At 41.4% G+C, this 16,796-nt stretch overlaps 1 pseudogene; it reads right to left on the minus strand.

The window, feature by feature from the left end:
- Positions 1 to 893: 893 nt before the first annotated feature.
- Positions 894 to 16,796, minus strand: part of LOC134207182 (uncharacterized) — a 64,213-nt pseudogene continuing 48,310 nt past the window's right edge.

Below are 16,796 nucleotides of genomic sequence, written 5' to 3' on the forward strand. Positions count from 1 at the left end.
TTATTGATGGTTAGGAGAAATGATTTGCCAATCAGAGGAAGATTCTTGGAGAGTGGATACCCGACTTCGTCGGGGCCAGCTGACGAATCTTGGACTTTATTTAGGGCCCATTCAAACTCATCATATGAAAAATCATGGTTGTACTCGGCATTACTGTCGCTTTGAAAACTAGGGGTGGATGCTTCGAGCTCGGCTTTGTGGGGTAAAAAGGGATCAGAATAATTGGAGGAAGAAGAAGAGAATGTTTACGAACGGAGATCTTAAAAGGATTTTGTTTGGAAGCCAGAAAGAATCCCGTTCAGAAGCCCTAAATGATTCCTTTAGAAAGTCCAAAAAGATTCCCTTCCGATGCTTAAAACGATTCCGTTCGGAAACCCAAAATAATTCTACTAAGAAACTCTAAAGAGTTTCGTTCGAAAGCCCAAAAAAACCTTTTCGTTCGAAGGCCCAGAAGGATTCTATTAAGAAGCCAAAACAATTTTGTTCGCAAACCAAAACGAACGGAAAGTACTTTTTTACGAAAGAAAAAAATCTTTGAAGGCTTCCAAGTGGAATTCTTTTGGACTTTCGGATTTAACCCTTTTGAGATTTTGAACTGAATCCTTTCGGGCTTCCAAATGGAATTCTTTTGGGCTTTAACGCAATCATGTTGAGCTTCCGAAATCAATCACAAAAGGATTCCGTTAAAACGCCCAAAAGGGATTCCGTTTGGAAGTCCGAACCAATTTAGTTCAGAAGTCCAAAAGAATTTCAAATTGGTCTCACAAATGACAAAAAAAGCGTACGGTGGTCAAAGTTCAACAGAGGTAAGCGACCAACAAGATTTATTTTTTTTCGATCTTGATTTTCCCAGAGGGGGGACAACGGATTTTTTTTTATATGGAGTTTGGCAAGTATGACAGTACCCTCTTTTTTGGCGCATAAATTTATACTCCAATGTCAAAATGCTCATATCTATATATATAAAAATGAAATGGTCTGTGTTCGTATCCGCATAACTCGAAAACGGCTGGATGGATTTTCTTCATTTCTTCAGCAGATATGTTCGTTACCGTTTCCGACGGGTTTATATGATATTTCCTCATGCGAAAATTACGCGTAAGGTTGTGCAAATCGTAAAAAACTAAAATTAGGATTCGTATGGAAATTTCACATGGGAACTTTCGCCTACTACGCAGGACAACGTCTGCCGGGTCGACTAGTACTATTATAAATTGTGGTGGTATTTGTAAAAATTTGTATTGTTTACCGTTTTTACAAGAGAGAGTGGTGTCGAAAGCACATATTAAATTAAAGATCGCAACGAACAAAAATACACCAAACCCGTGAATATGTAGTGTTTTCACTTTATTCCTTACGCGAAATATGCAGATAAATAATTATGTTGGTAGAAGAAACTCTGTGGTGAGCAGAAACAGTTGTTTCTTGCATTATCCAAACTTTGTGCGTTTCAGAACATTCTCACTCACTGCAGTGTTTATTTTTCATAGACTACGGCTTGGTGTTAGTGCCGTCGGCATTCGCTCGATTGGTGGCAACAAAAATTTGACAGCTTAGCACCCGCCTGGATTTTCCCCAAACATCTTTCAACTGACAACTCTTGCGCCTTTATTTTAGGAAACAAATACACACGAACAGATTCATAAATAGTAGCTCTAAAACAAACACGTACTTTCAACAATACTGATTATTTTCCCCTCGTGATACTTATCCGGTTACCCCTCCACCCTCATTCCACGTCGATCGACCACATCAGCCGCTTGCGGTCCAGCGAGTTAAAATCGGCCAGGCCTTCGCCGGCCGCCAGCGCGTACTCGTCCTCATCCTCCGTCTCTCGATCGCATCCCACCCGATTGGCGGCGCTGCTGTCGTCGATGCTGTCGTAGAAATCGTAACAGCCCTCGGAACTGGCCGTATCCGTCGCAGTGGCCGTGGTCGTCGCCGTCGTTGCCGTTGCCGTCGATGTCGTGATCGAAATCGTCGCCGTTGGTACCACTTGCTCGATATCCGCCTCTTCATCTTCCTCATCCTCCTCCCCGTCCAGATCGGCAATGGTCATGGAACTCTCGCTCATTGACTCGCCGTGGTGGTGTCGAATCTTCATCACGCGGAAATCGTTCGCTTCTTCCCCCACGTCCATCCCGTCGTACTGATTCCGGTAGAAAATCAAGCAGCTCTGCTTTTCGCTGTTCTCCGACGACGTCACCGTGATCAGACTGTTCTTGGAGTTTTTCCGCCGGTGATGGAAGAAGTTCTTCTCACTCGTCCCACTGCTCAGCTGTTCCCAGGTCTTCAGGATGTTGGGATTGACCTTGCCAACGAGTCGGCATTTGCTATCGGTTTCATCCGAAGCCTTAACGGGACTTACCTTCGGCGAATGAAATGCAATCATCTTTGGTTTTGGTACGATCAGCGATTCCGTCTCACCTTCGCCGATCTCCTCCTTGGCGTCCAACAGTTCAATCGAGTTGTCGTCCACGTATCGAACTTCAACTTCGCGGTTGCGCTCGTTTCCGACGCTGGACACGGCACTGCAGAAGGTGACGTTCTCCTCTTCGTCCATCAGAAGGATGGGATGTTTGTAGGCCAGTGCCAACTGTTGACGTTCCTCGCGAGAACCGGATGGTGGGAGCTTGGGAACGAGGATGGCTGGCGCCTGCTGGCTTCGACATTTGGCAGCGAGGTATTCCGCGATCAGGTCCCGCGAGGGAGTTGCGTCTTCGGTGGTGGTGGTGGTGGTAGTTGCGGCGGTGGACGAGGAATGCGACTCGATCGTCGTAATAGTGGTTTCGGACGAAGGTGATGATCCTGCCGATGATGATGAAGACACCGAAGGGGAGTTTAGTTGACGAGAGGTTGACGTGGTGGCCGGGGAGGACGAGGTTATGATTAATGCGGGAGCGGTTCGCGTCCGGGGAGATACCAGAGTTGGAAGGTTGCTGGGGTAGCGACCGCGTGGTGGCGTCAAGTTGGCGCTGCGGATTTCCAGCGGTGGCACCAGCGTTGGTTTGGCCAGGCGGAAAGTGTTTGTTCTTCGGGCCTATTGGTTGTTTGTATGGGTTTGTAGGAGAGAAAAAAAACGGAAACAGAGAAAAGAGAATTTGTAGTTTGATTTGGAGGAAAAAATTACGACTAATTCAAAAAGAAAACTATAGATGAGTGAGTGAGAGCAGCGTAACTGGCAACGAATTAGATGAATAAATTAAATAGTTGTGCAACAACAAAATACTTCAAACGAAATATGAGCTCAACTAAGGGGAATAAAGGGTAAAGTAAAGGATGGTGAAGAGTCTAAAGTGCGATGCATTTTTTTTTTGGTTTTTCGAGGATTTTGCAATGCAATATTATATTAGCGTGCCCCATCACCAACGCGGGCTCGGTACGAATTTCCTGTAGCTTTTTTTGGCTTTGTGTAGTACGCATGCTTTCTACCACAAGATCGTTAACTACGTTTGTACTGTTCTGATTTGCGCTCGATTTCCTATCAGGTTTGACATCTCAACGGTTCTTCATAGAACTACTCAATGTGGATGATTCTTCGATGAACAACCAAGGTTCTACTCAACAGTTACTCAAGGCGAGGCGTTAGACTACGGACACAAAGGACATCACACAATTCCAAACATGGAAGACAAATCCTAACCTCAAAATTTGATCCGCTTTTTTAAATTTACGTTCTGTGAAATGTGTGTGATAGCTTTTCTTTTTTCATACATCATAGATCGATTTTACTCTTTGGAAATCATTACTTAGCCTTTCATTCGAGGGATTTTTGCAAGTGGGTGCAACTGAAAAGAAAAACAATATCTAATGGTAAGTAAAATAACTACAGCATTTGACTACACATTCAGGCAGGGACATTTACAGGCTTCACGGGACTGGACCACTAGGCTATTGACAGGTTAACGCTACGGAACCACGAAAATTCGTACGAAGCGAGTGACTAAAGGAAAGATAAACTTAGGTTTGCTGAAAATGCGTGTTATGATGCTAAGCTGAGTGCGTTAATTAGCTATGTGTTAATTATGTACAAACTAGAAAAAAATAATCAAGAAGAGTGTAGTGTATTGATTAATTTTGCTGACCACCATATTTACAATCATTAGATAAACGAACGCATAAACATAAATAACTGAAATACAATACATTTCTTATCATACAATAAACTCTACAATTTTGTTAACAGATACGATGGAATTATTTTATACTTCCCACCCATAACATATTTAGCTGCTTGGTTATTTTTGTAATTGTGAACAGGTTTGAACAAATAAAAAGGTTTATTGGGTTTTTGAAAACCTATAATTTAATAACTCCTGAAGATGCTTTCAGTAACTTTGGGACCGCGTACAGTAAATTTATCACTCGATGCCATATGTTTCCTTTAGCCCAAGACATAATTTTGTCTACATGTTTATTTAGGTCCTAAAATGAAGAATCGATATTTGATTTTCTTTCACGGAACGTCGAAAGGAACATTGTTTAATTTGAACTTAAAAAATAAATTAAAAATACTTTCTTGACATTTTCGGTCTTGTTTGACGTACGAAATAATGTGATTCAAACGTACTAGCAAAACATCGCAGGGCACTTGACTCAACCTTTGACAGTTAATATATGGGCCTGACGTTTTGGGCTGATGGTTATTTTTTTTATATGTTGCTTTTGCAACAACAGACGTTGCTCAGCCCAAAACAGTCTTAAAAAGTCTCAAACACGAAAATATCATTTTTATTGACTTAGATTATTTTCAGAATTTATATAACATCGGTTCATGTATTCTTGACCGATGCGCTATTGTTTGCAACCACAAAGAAGTAGTGCCTTAGGACCCAATTGTTTACTCTTAGTGTAACAACCAATCGTCTCCGCTAGACTAATGTAACAATCTTCGTCTCCGCTAGACTGATGGCACTTCGATTGTCACAGTTTACCATCCACCGAGTTTCCTGAATTACAGTCGAATGCGCCATATTGGTTCAACTTTAGTAGTAGAAAGAGCAAAAGTTTGCTTGCACGAGCTTCAAAACACATCTTCTTCGTTTTTCAAAACACATTTATCGACTAGATACTAGCATCTTGCATCCCCATCGTCGCCCCGTCAGCGTTATACACGCTTGAAGTTGATCAGCAGCGTTCTTCGTATGGAAGAGCTTTAAGGTAGCCTCACACCTCGGGAATTTGGTTCGCGGATTTTTTCCCCATGCATTTTTGCATATGCGATGTTTTCGGAATTTGGACACGGAAAATCAAAATCCCGGCCCCATTTAAAATACACGGGGCTCAAAATCCGCTGGAAAATTTTCCCGAGGTGTGAGGCAGCCTTTAAGGCTCCCCCAGACCTAAGCGATTTCATCGCCGCGACGGCGACAACTAGTCGCAGCGATTCTATCGTTGGGTCGCTGCAGGCAATGTTCTATTTACGCTTCCATACCAACGGCGACAGAATCGCTGTCGCCAAGTGATAAAATCGCGTCGCGACTGTCGCGTCGCGTGTGTTTGGGGGAACCTTTAATCGATTTAGAGATGATATCGAGTTACGAAGGCATCCCAAGTAACATTTCAAGTTTTATTCCGCTCTAGGGATGGTTTTCAAGATCAAATTAAAAGATCTACTAATAAAACCAGCTTTTAAACGACAACCTTTTGATGACCACTATAAGAGTATGATATGGCCAAGTGGCCCTCTCTAGATAGCCACTATAAGCCTTCTATAAGAGTAAATTGAAACCCTTTTTAAACCACCCGTAAAAAGGGAATTTGGCTGCGGCAGCTGTCAAAAATGTGCCTTGAAAAAAGAGAAATAGATTTGCAGAAAAATAATAACAAAATGAATTGTTGATGCCAATCATGATAAGAATGACTACAAAATATTATTTTATCAGGTTTGTTTTTCGATGTACTTCAATCGAAAAGAAGTGCGCGTTCGATTTCATGGTGAAAGCTGAAAAATTTGCATAAACACCACGCGCCAGCGAAATTATATAGTTCTGGGCAATGAATTGAAAATAATTACAATAACAATATTATACAAGTTTACTAAAACTATTAATATTTCACCACAAAATATTTGTAATTTAAATCAATTAACTAGAAAGTGCTCAATGCAGTGAAAATATCGTTTAATCATGAATTCCAGTGATAAAATTTCACCGACTTGAAAATGCTTCTCCATTTTCAACATGGCCATCATGAATTTCGATCAGAAAAATATTGCTCTTATTTTACACCGTTATTAACTCTTTGCAATGCAAATATACTTATTGGGGTTGTTCATTTGACCACATTATGACTAAAAATTGTAGCTTTGATCGTGCTTTGAAAATAGGATTTATTAAGCCTTTCATTACAATTAGGTTCTGCAGCATGACGTCACGAATGAATTCGGTCCTCGTCAAATGAACTTTTTTGACAGTTCAGTAGTACTTTCCACTGACTCCGACGAGGACTCCGACAAGGTTCGAGTTCGTGATTGGTTGGCTGCCCCCGAGTCCAACGCGAAGTACTACTAATCTGTCATCAGTTTGAGGTTGGATACAGACGCTGCAGAACCTAATAGCAGAGCTGCTTATAAGATCAATCGGCATTTGACGTTTGAAGTTTTTTCAGCGGATTTATGAATGGTTTATTAATAGCAATAAGATCGCCAATAAAACTAAGCAACTAGCCATGGTGATTGCTTTCATAAGACCGTTATAAGAATTAAATAAATCCAACCAGCATGGAAATTGTTACTTGAGATGTGTGGGGTGAATTAATCGTTTTTATTGATGCTATTGTTCGTCGTTTGGAAGTCTGTAGTATGATGTCAAATGATAAATAATCTACTTAGTCGATCATACGCAACAAGTGAGTCGACATACGCAACGGTACGATTTATTGAAATTCGAATTATACTCAAGCAGGTCATGGAAAAACCACATGATACGACGGGCAGTTTTCTACGCCAAACAGAGAGAGGCAGCAGGAAGTTTTGCCAGAAACGACGCTCGAAGTTGTAAGGCTTGTTTGAATGTTTTTGTTACACTGGCGCCCAACGTGGGGCGATCAACAACATACGCAAGAAATGCTCACCGGAGCTCGTCATTATCAATGACAGCTCCAAAAAATCTGTTCAGCGACTGAGCAGGGGTAGCCGCTAGGTGGAAGGAGCACTTTGAATTGTTGCTGAATGGACAATCGGACAAAGAGGGCACACACAGAATCAGCAGTGGAGCCACCCACGCTAGACGAAATGAGAAAGGCTGTTCAGCAGACGTCGCCCTTTTGCGGAGATTTTTGTCGACAAACACTAAAGCGGTTTTTGAGCAGGATCAACAACCGACCAGAAGTGACAAATCTTCTATATAATAAAAATGAAATAGTCTGTGTTCGTATCCGCATAACTCGAAAACGGTTGGAAAACGGTTATCGTTTCCGACGAGTTTATACGATGTTTCCTCATGCGAAAATCACGGGAAAACTTGAGAAAAGAGTGAAAAACTAAAATAATGATTTGTATGGAAATTTTGCATATGCAGTTCACAACGCTCTTTATTGCCTACTATGCAGGACAACGTATGCCGGGTCGACTATCCTTGATAAATTCCGGGAATTCAACTTGCGGACTCATTATCTGATTGTGGACCTTACCAGTCACTGCGCCTCATATGCAACCAAGTCTAGTCACATTGGAGTTGCTGCAACAAAATCAATCTAAACTGTGCTACTAGGGGTACGACTCAGTATAACGGAACGAACTGTGGCGGATAATGTTAGAACATGGCTTTCCAGCAATGTTTATTAGGTTGATTTGTTCGGCGCTGGAAGGGTCCGAATCGAGCGTCAAAATACCTGGTGAGACATCCGATTCGTTTGCGACGTTGAATGGATTGAAACAGGACGATACGCTAATCTGCAATTCAACATAGCTTTGGAAGGTATAATTCGAACATCTGGTGTGCGAAGAAACGGAACCATCATCAAAAATTCTTGTATGCTGGCGGCTGACAGGGAACGGGGCCGTCCAAACCGTGTTGGCCCTGAGGTGGAAATGGATGGGATGCGATTTGAGGTTATCGACGAATTCAAATATTTTGGAAAACTCGTTATGTCTGATAGTGTTGTGAAAGACGTGTTGCGGCTGCAAGTAGGGCTCTCTACGGTTTGCGTAGCCACTAGCCAGCCAAAGTCTCGCAGCTACAGACACGGTCAAAACTTGCTCTGTAGATATCGTTGATTTGTCCAGTCGCCGTATAGTACCTCTAACCGCATATTTGCCCCATATTTGCTGGATTTCTTATTCATATGGAACAGATATGCGGTTACATGGCCGCATGAAAAAAAGACAGAAACACCATCGTACAGACTGAACACTTAACACCTAGACAACGGGCAGGACGCATAACACCCAGTGGACCGGTGGAGAATTTTTCGATTACGAAAAGTGTCCTCCTTACCGGGGCGGGAATCGAACCCACGCTCCATAGCCCTTGTGTCTAGACGATTGACGTCGCTAACCACACGGTCACGAAGCCCACAAGCATGGACGTTAAATAGTGCAAAGTATGGAATTCGTGGAGTTTTTGAGCGAAAAATACAAAAAATACATACACTACTTTGCGGCGTGGTGAAAAATGGTGAGTCGATGCATCATCACGAGTTGTATCCAACTAAAAATTTAAGCTGGATAAGCCAGTTTTTTTTTTAGCTACAGAACACTTTTTTCATCTGAATAAGCGCCATTTATCAGCGCCCACAGGCTGATAAAATACGGCAGATTACAATTTGCCGTAAACTTAGTGCTTATGTCGGAAGAGTCCAGTAAAAGTGATGTTTAACAGAGAACCTGGAAGAGGACGTCGCGTCGGCTCCGGGGTAGATCTCGCACTCGCTGGCTGTGTGCAATCGACTAAGATATTTATGCGCGAAGATATGCGTGCGGCCGGTGTGCAGAAAGACTGCCCAGGTAACCAGTAAGCATTATATAAAGCATTTAAGTGGCATTATATGCGCCTTTACTGCAAAACATTAAATGCCAATAAGCCCTTTAGTCGCCTTTAATGCTATTTTAATGCAGGTTTTGGCCCAATATATGGCTTCTTAAGTGCTTAATCCTACTTTATCGATAAAGTAGAGATTTTGCTAAGTAGCATTTACTCAGCATCCGAAATGCTGAATAAATGCTTAATTTTAATAACAAGAAAAAGGTTTTTTGATGGCATTTTTTTCTAATTATTTTTTTATACAGTTTTTTTTTCATATTATATCGTTATTGTATTTTCATTTTTGAAATGGAACCCTTTTTTTTCGAGAGGGATTCGAACTCGCGCTCTTGCCACCCACTGCTGTAGTTGTCATCGCCCTTACCAGCTGGCCCATAAGAGATAGATGGTAGTGGGAATAATTTTGCCCAAAATAAACATTACGCCCCTTCAGGAACATTGAAACTTAATCTAACTCATCTCAGAATGCAACCATCACAAACGTCATACCCAGGTGCAATGAAACAGCTACAGTAGTGCTGCTTTAATGCATCCATCGAAAATAGTGCAATGGAATAATAAAATGTAGCTAAACTATGTAATTAGTGATAGGGTTAGGTTAACGACAAGTACTCCTGTCAATGGTCGGAATGGAAAAAAACATTCTGCACGTACCGATTTCTATTCTCAAATGTAAGTTCATTGGACAAACAGTCCCCGCTATATGGTTCCATATTGGACAACGTTCGACGTATGAACACTACAGGCTTTAAACTGGCACTAATGTAGCTGCTTCATTGCACTTAACGAAAAACAACATTGTGCATTCAAAATGCTATTATAAGACTATGCCTCACATGATTGCTTTGAGAATGCTTATTTAGAACAGCCAGGTTTTCGAAATGCTTATATTTGCAATTAATTGCATATTATTCGGCAACTCGGCCGTACGAAAACCATTTTTTTGTTAAATATCTTGGCTGTGCATATGCACAGCATATGTTTCGAAATGGACAAATTGATATGAAATTTGCGAAAAAGAATCCACGTGTCTTGGAGGGACTCGAACCCTCAACCTCCTACTCTCTAGATAGGCGTGATAACCCCTACACAACAAGACCACTTAAAGGTCACGTTTGCGGAAAAGCCATCAGAATCCGTAACACAATTGTAGATTACGTTTCTATTAGGGGAAGAGGCCCCAAAACGCCCCCCGATGCAAAACGCCTTTTGTGGTTTCCCTCATATTTACCGTCATTAATATGTCCGTAACAAAACTAGATCTAAAATTATGTAGGATAGGCGAAGAAAGTTTCAAAATAGTGCATGGGAAGGTCGGAAAAACCGAAAATTTCCACATTTTGAAGAAACATCTAACATAATGGCGAGGCAAAACGCCCTAGTGGCAATAACCTACAAAGTACTTGCGTCTCCACGGACTATCCATACTAGAATGCTGATTCGCCGACGCGTGGTACTTTGTTCCCTAGGAGCCGCCAGCTGAAAGGCGTTTTGCCTCATAAGTTTTCCGGCAACAAAATATCACCACTTTTTTGAAATGTGAATATTATCAATATGATTGAGATTTTTGACAATTTTTGAATGGCATCAACTAGCTATCTTGTTTAACTGATGCATAATGTAAAAATACCCATGAATAACGTTACAAATAAGACAACAGAGCAGTAATTGCTTAGCTAGGGCATATTGCCCCCCCTTCCCCTACCTTCAAACCACGCTGCACAGTATTCTGCTCTGTACTGTTACCAATACGTTCCTTAATATAACTTCAAATTCACTTGTTTAGTTGTTGATCAAATTGAATAATACCAACACTTTGCAATAATGCAATAACTTTTACATGTGTAGATTGTTCCGAATATGACTTCAAAGGGAATGTCGGTCTGCCTGCCATCAAACGTTGTCTAGCTGTCAATTCATTTTTTTCAACACGTCAGGTGTTTGGCGTGTTCTGCGGGGACGATTTGACGCCTCATCCGCTATAGGCAAGGAGAGCGTATTGGGAGTTTCCCCCACTCCTGAGTATTGTCAGATTTTCTGAATATAATACACTGCGCGACTATTGTTATGTTCCCAAATGGGTACTTGCACAAAACTTCACGCGGCGAATGACTGTCGAAAGGTATTGCCTGATTTTCTCAAAATTGCACGCGGCGAACCCTTCATGAAAGGTACCGCTGCGCTTTCTGCACCCCGTTTACTTGATTCTTATGGGTGAATAGCATTGCGGTGTATCGTTTGGCGCGGCCGTACCTTTCGACAGTCATTCGCCGCGTGAAGTTTTGTGCAAGTACCCATTTGGGAACATTACAAACGCCGCGCAGTGTATCATATCCAGAAAATCTGACAATACGGCCGCGCCAAACGATACACCGCAATGCTTTTCACCCATAAGAATCAAGTAAACGGGGTGCATAAAGCACGACGGTACCTTTCCTGAAGGGTTCGCCGCGTGCAATTTTGAGAAAATCAGGCAATATCACTTCTCTCTATCAGGTCAAGAAGCGCCAACGTTGCTACCGGTCTCACCAGAGCAGAGCCTTCATCACCGCCTGTCGATGTCGACCATCAGGATTTTGTATAGCGCGAATGATCCTCTCTCTTAAGGCTATTGTAGTTCCAGTTGAAAACCGAAGTGAGCTCTCGCGACAATCGAGTTTTTTCCCATTTCCTTTTGTCGCAACTGCGTCGCGACTAGTGCGCATGATGGCGCACAGCGATGGCATAGATGCGCACTAGTCGCGATGCAGTTGCGACATCAGGAAATAAGGGAAAACTCAATCGTCGCGAGAGCTCACTTCGGTTTTCAACTGGAAGTACAATACCTTAAGGCTGCCTCACACCTCGGGAAAATTTTCCGCCGAATTTTGGTTCCCGTGTATTTTAAATGGGGCCGGGATTTTGATTTTCCGTGCCCAAATCCCGAGAACATCGCATATGCAAAAATGCATGGGGAAAAATCCGCGGACCAAATTCCCGAGGTGTGAGGCTACCTTTACACCTCGGGAAAATTTTCCGCCGGAGGTAGCCTCACACCTCGGGAATTTGGTCCGCGGATTTTTTCCCCATGTGTTTTTGCATATGCGATGTTTTCGGAATTTGGGCACGGAAAATAAAAATCCCGGCCCCCTTTAAAATACACGGGGGCAAAAATCCGGCGGAAAATTTTCCCGAGGTGTAAAGTACACTACTAAAAATCCACACATATTTATTGGCAAAAATCCATAGATTTAACTTATGATGTATATCAGTGCACACATAACCGTTCTCCACGCGAACTACTAATATAGTAAATATATATCCAAATAAACTTTATGTGTGGTCTCATATTAGCAATTATTTAATTTATATGTGGTTTTATATCGATTATATTAGGGTGGAGCTATTGCAAAAATTTATAACGGCGACACATATATCTTATATAGATATTTTTGGCAGTGTAGCCTTTAATCAGAGCATAAAATCAAATATTGCAATTTGCAAATAAAATTAGCATTGCAGACAACCTGCAAGCAACTTGCACAGGAACGAGCTGTCAAAATTCATGCTGATTCGTCTGTTTTAGGCGTGTTATTCATTGGATTCACGTTAGTTTTAGTTTGATGTGTACATCAGAGCAGTGGTGCTATCATATTTTACTTACTTTTCAGGAGAAAGTGCCAATTTATTTATTAGTTTTATGATACTTTCCTGTAAAAAAATAACTTTCTATCACAATATATTAAATGTGGAGTAAGAGCTCATTATATTTTGCTTAAATGGAATGACAAATCATTACGATTTCGATTATAACATAATCTTCTTAAAAGATAATATAGCCAGCAACACTGTATGCAAGATCTTTTGCATGTTTGCTGCAACTTCGTGCATTTGGCGAACTCAACGCAAACTGCAATATATTATATTAACAATATAGCTCACTCTCATGTAATACTGGCGACCCATGCTTTGGCGTATGTGGCGCCACCCGTGGCACAAATGCAACTACTACACGCTAAAATTTCACGCACCCTAAATGACGCAAGTGGTGTCAAATCTGAATAGCACGAGTCCTTCATGAAAAGGACGGAATGGCAAAACTGTGGAATCGATTTTTTTTACTAGTTAGTTTGAGATTTTTATCGATCATTTTTCGACGATCATGGGCAATTGACAGGAAGGGTAAGTAAACTTGATTTCTGGAGTTTGGACACTTCCATCCAGCAGATGGTATTTTTTATTTCTATTATGGTGTGCCACTGCGACCAGTTCCTCCAGGAGCGGGGTTCATTGCAAATCAAAACAGTACACCATGTGGGATTCAATATTGTATATCCGGAACAAATTTAGTACGCTTTTTATACAGATACAGGCAATTTACCTAACTCCGGAAGTATTGCGCTGGATTCGCCCAAAGATGCGATAAACAACGCATCAATTAGTTTGATAGATAAAACTTCGGAAGAAAGTTCGATTCGGAAGTCCCGACTTCCGAATTCTAATTTGGTGCTACGCCGACAATACCTAAAGCAATAAGGCAAAGACAAAGGTGCTGTTTGAACGAGAAGGTGCCACAACATTAAAAGTAAAATGAATTTCCTTGTATGGCCAAATCATCCGTTCTCATCAACTACGCATCGCATCAATATGATAGCTAGGTCAAAAAGCTACAAATTATTTTTGGATTTTTTGTACCCATAACTTGTTTTACAGTTCTAAAAAATAAAAGATTTCATTGTACCTTACTAAATGGATAAAATGCCGTCAGAAAATTGGATTTATCTTTCAATTTCCAACCATTTTACAAAACCCAAGGTCAAAAATATCTGGGCGAATTCTAGTCTGACTTTTAGACCCGTAGAAGCATGTTTACCCTAAAATAGGTAACTGTTTTTTTTTTGACTTAATTACTTTTTACTCAAAAATGAGTAGAATGAGAATAGCCTGTACCAGTGTCAACAAACTTTTTCAGGAGAAACGTCACATCTAAACGCTTAAAAGATTATGGCCAAAACAAGTTTATCGACCATTTCAGATACCAGATGGTGCTGTACTCACTAGTAATACTAAGGGTCTGTCTCATTTGGAGAATTAAACTTAAAAGTGACAGTTCGAAAATAAGCAAATAACCCGGTTATAAGAATGGCTGCTGCTACCCAGCAATTCCAATAAGACATCGATGCAAAATGATTCTATATCTGTCAAAAGTAATCTTGCTCTGCCAGCAGGGTTATTCGATAATTATTGAAGTGTCACTTTTAAGTTTAATTTCAGTTTAATTCTCCAAATGAGACAGACCCTAAGGACACACCTGTGGTACTTGTACCATGGTACAAGAGGACAAGAAAATTATTCCAAGACTATCTTTGATAAAGACAATAATCGATACGGTACTCATTTCAAGATTCTTGTACCATGGTACTTATACCACCAGTGTGTCATTAGTATAAGGCTGACTCTATTTCGATGTATGGGGAAGAGCGACGTGACCTATATTGTTAATACAATATATTTGATAAAATATTCACCTTCATGAAGCAACTTCAGTCCTAATTTGGACAAACATCGCATGATTATTCAAAACATAGAATGACATAGTCAGATGACTACTCCACAAACTCATTCATTTGACTGTCACTGAGTGTGCTTACTGTGTGTAGAAAAAAACATAATTAGCATTGTTTATGTTGTTGTTTATCATTGAAAGTGCCTCGCGGATGAAAATCGGATTCAGTTCTATGTGATACATTAATTTAATGATTTAATCATTTGAAACGTGTTCAGATTTCAGATAATTTATCAATTTGTAAAATGTGCATAAATATTCAACTGAATATTGACAGTCCAGAGCCGACTATGAATGTGTCTGGAAGTGAGCTGACAAGTGAAGAAAGGTGGACATCATCAAAAAAAATCGATTATTTTACACTCTCCGAGCCTCTTGAAAGGAAGCTTCCGAGCAACTTGAACGGAGACTTCAGACTTCATACCATCAAGGAATTCACGGATGGTTTGCCGGCACTCTTTCCTTCTTGCAGCTTGGCGATGATCTTTTTCAGCTTGTAGACTTCTTGATCTTTACCAGCTCTGATGATCTTGGCGAAAGTACTTTTTGTCTAAGTAACATTTTTTATGAGGTTGAGTACTGCAATCAAAAGTTTTCATATTGGTCTATTGACGGCAATATTTAAATTAATTCATGAAAAAAAATGTTACTTAGGTCTTTTTGAAAAGTTAAGCGAGATTTGTTCGTTCCTTGGGCATCGCTTACTGGTGTGTCCGAAGTGCCAGCACTTGTAACACCTCATCGGATTCGGATTAAAGTGCCTTGTGGAACATCTTGACATCCAAAATTAACGAACTCCGGGATGACAGTGCCGGAAATCGTTTATTGAATCCATTATCCGTATCCGCATTCGCAGGACCTGCAGAGATCCGGACGTGTTGTCTGGATCCATGAAGCGCGGGAGTCTGCGTCCGGTGAAATGTCCATCGATTCTGCTTGTTAAATTGCCATACCTGGGGCCCCTAGGCGGAAGGGGTGGCCCAAGGTCACCTCCACATTTACCCGCACGCACCATCAAACGGCACGGATGAAAATTGACGTGTGCTTTGCGAAATGATGCTTCCGGGTTTGGTCCCAAAACTCTGAAAAAATCACACTAACGACTGTGCGTTTCCACCGCACCGACGAAAAAAGTTCGTCACATTCCAACCGTGCAAGTCATTGCTTGGGTCACAATGACGACCCCTACCACCCGTACGAAATGGTTCGTCTCACTACCTCCACGCAAGTCACTGATTGGTCGCATTGACGACCATGCGTCTCCACCACACTGATGGGGTGGTTTTCAACCTTCGTTCTGTGGGGCCCCACACACGCTCCAACCTATTGTACAACTTTGACTTCGCCCCAAGTTAGTCTGACCAATTCAGTCTGTACAACCGTCTGGCGAACAGTAGTTCCAACCAAAACAACACCGAAATCAATATCAGCAAACGTCATCTCCTTAGTAACATTATTTTATTTTATTATTTTACACTCTGCTCTTAATTAAGCGTAGTTGAACGGCCGTGTTTCAAACCATTTCGATTGCCGACGTATCACCGGCAAGTATTCCGTCAACCGTCGCATCCAGCATACCTAAAGCAGGAGCTGGATTAACTCGTATACTTTATCTTCAATACCAATACTAATAGCAAGAAATGGTTAGGGGCCGTACACTAATTACGTAAGCAATTTTTCTGGGTGTTTCAACCCTCCCTCCCTCCATGTAAGATTTTTCCTATACAAATCATTTTTTATTTATATGGAACGTACGACACCTTACGGGTGAGCGCCTCTGTTTCATCGGCCTCGAGCGGTAGGTACGTCAGAGGCCTTGAGTTCACGATGCTTTTAGCATCCATGACCAATGTATGCAACTCCTCGTTGTCCAGTTTTTCTTTCGGGGTACGCTCCGTTCAAAGCTTTTTTGACAGTTTGTACCAAGCGTTCTCATACCTCCGTCCATGTGCGGTGCTTCCGGGGTATGATATTCCATTTCTTATTGGCATTGGTGCATTTGTGGATTATTTGGTATTGAAGTACTTGATCGACTCCTTGAAAATTTGTATCGTTATCAATGAATAAATCGACTGGCGATGTCCAGCGACGCACACAAGACTCCGTAGGCAGTGTGTAGGCGACTCCTAGGTGAATCACGCGTGTTGCCACGGTTTCACGTTAGATCTTCCCCCTTTCACTATAACAACTGTCCGAAGTAGTTCACGTCTGTATGTGTAAATGCTCGTTAGTGGTGACAGCGGATTTTACAGGAACAGCAACTACAA

The sequence above is a fragment of the Armigeres subalbatus genome, chromosome 1 (genome assembly GCF_024139115.2).
Source record: "Armigeres subalbatus isolate Guangzhou_Male chromosome 1, GZ_Asu_2, whole genome shotgun sequence".
Lineage (NCBI taxonomy): Eukaryota > Metazoa > Arthropoda > Insecta > Diptera > Culicidae > Armigeres > Armigeres subalbatus.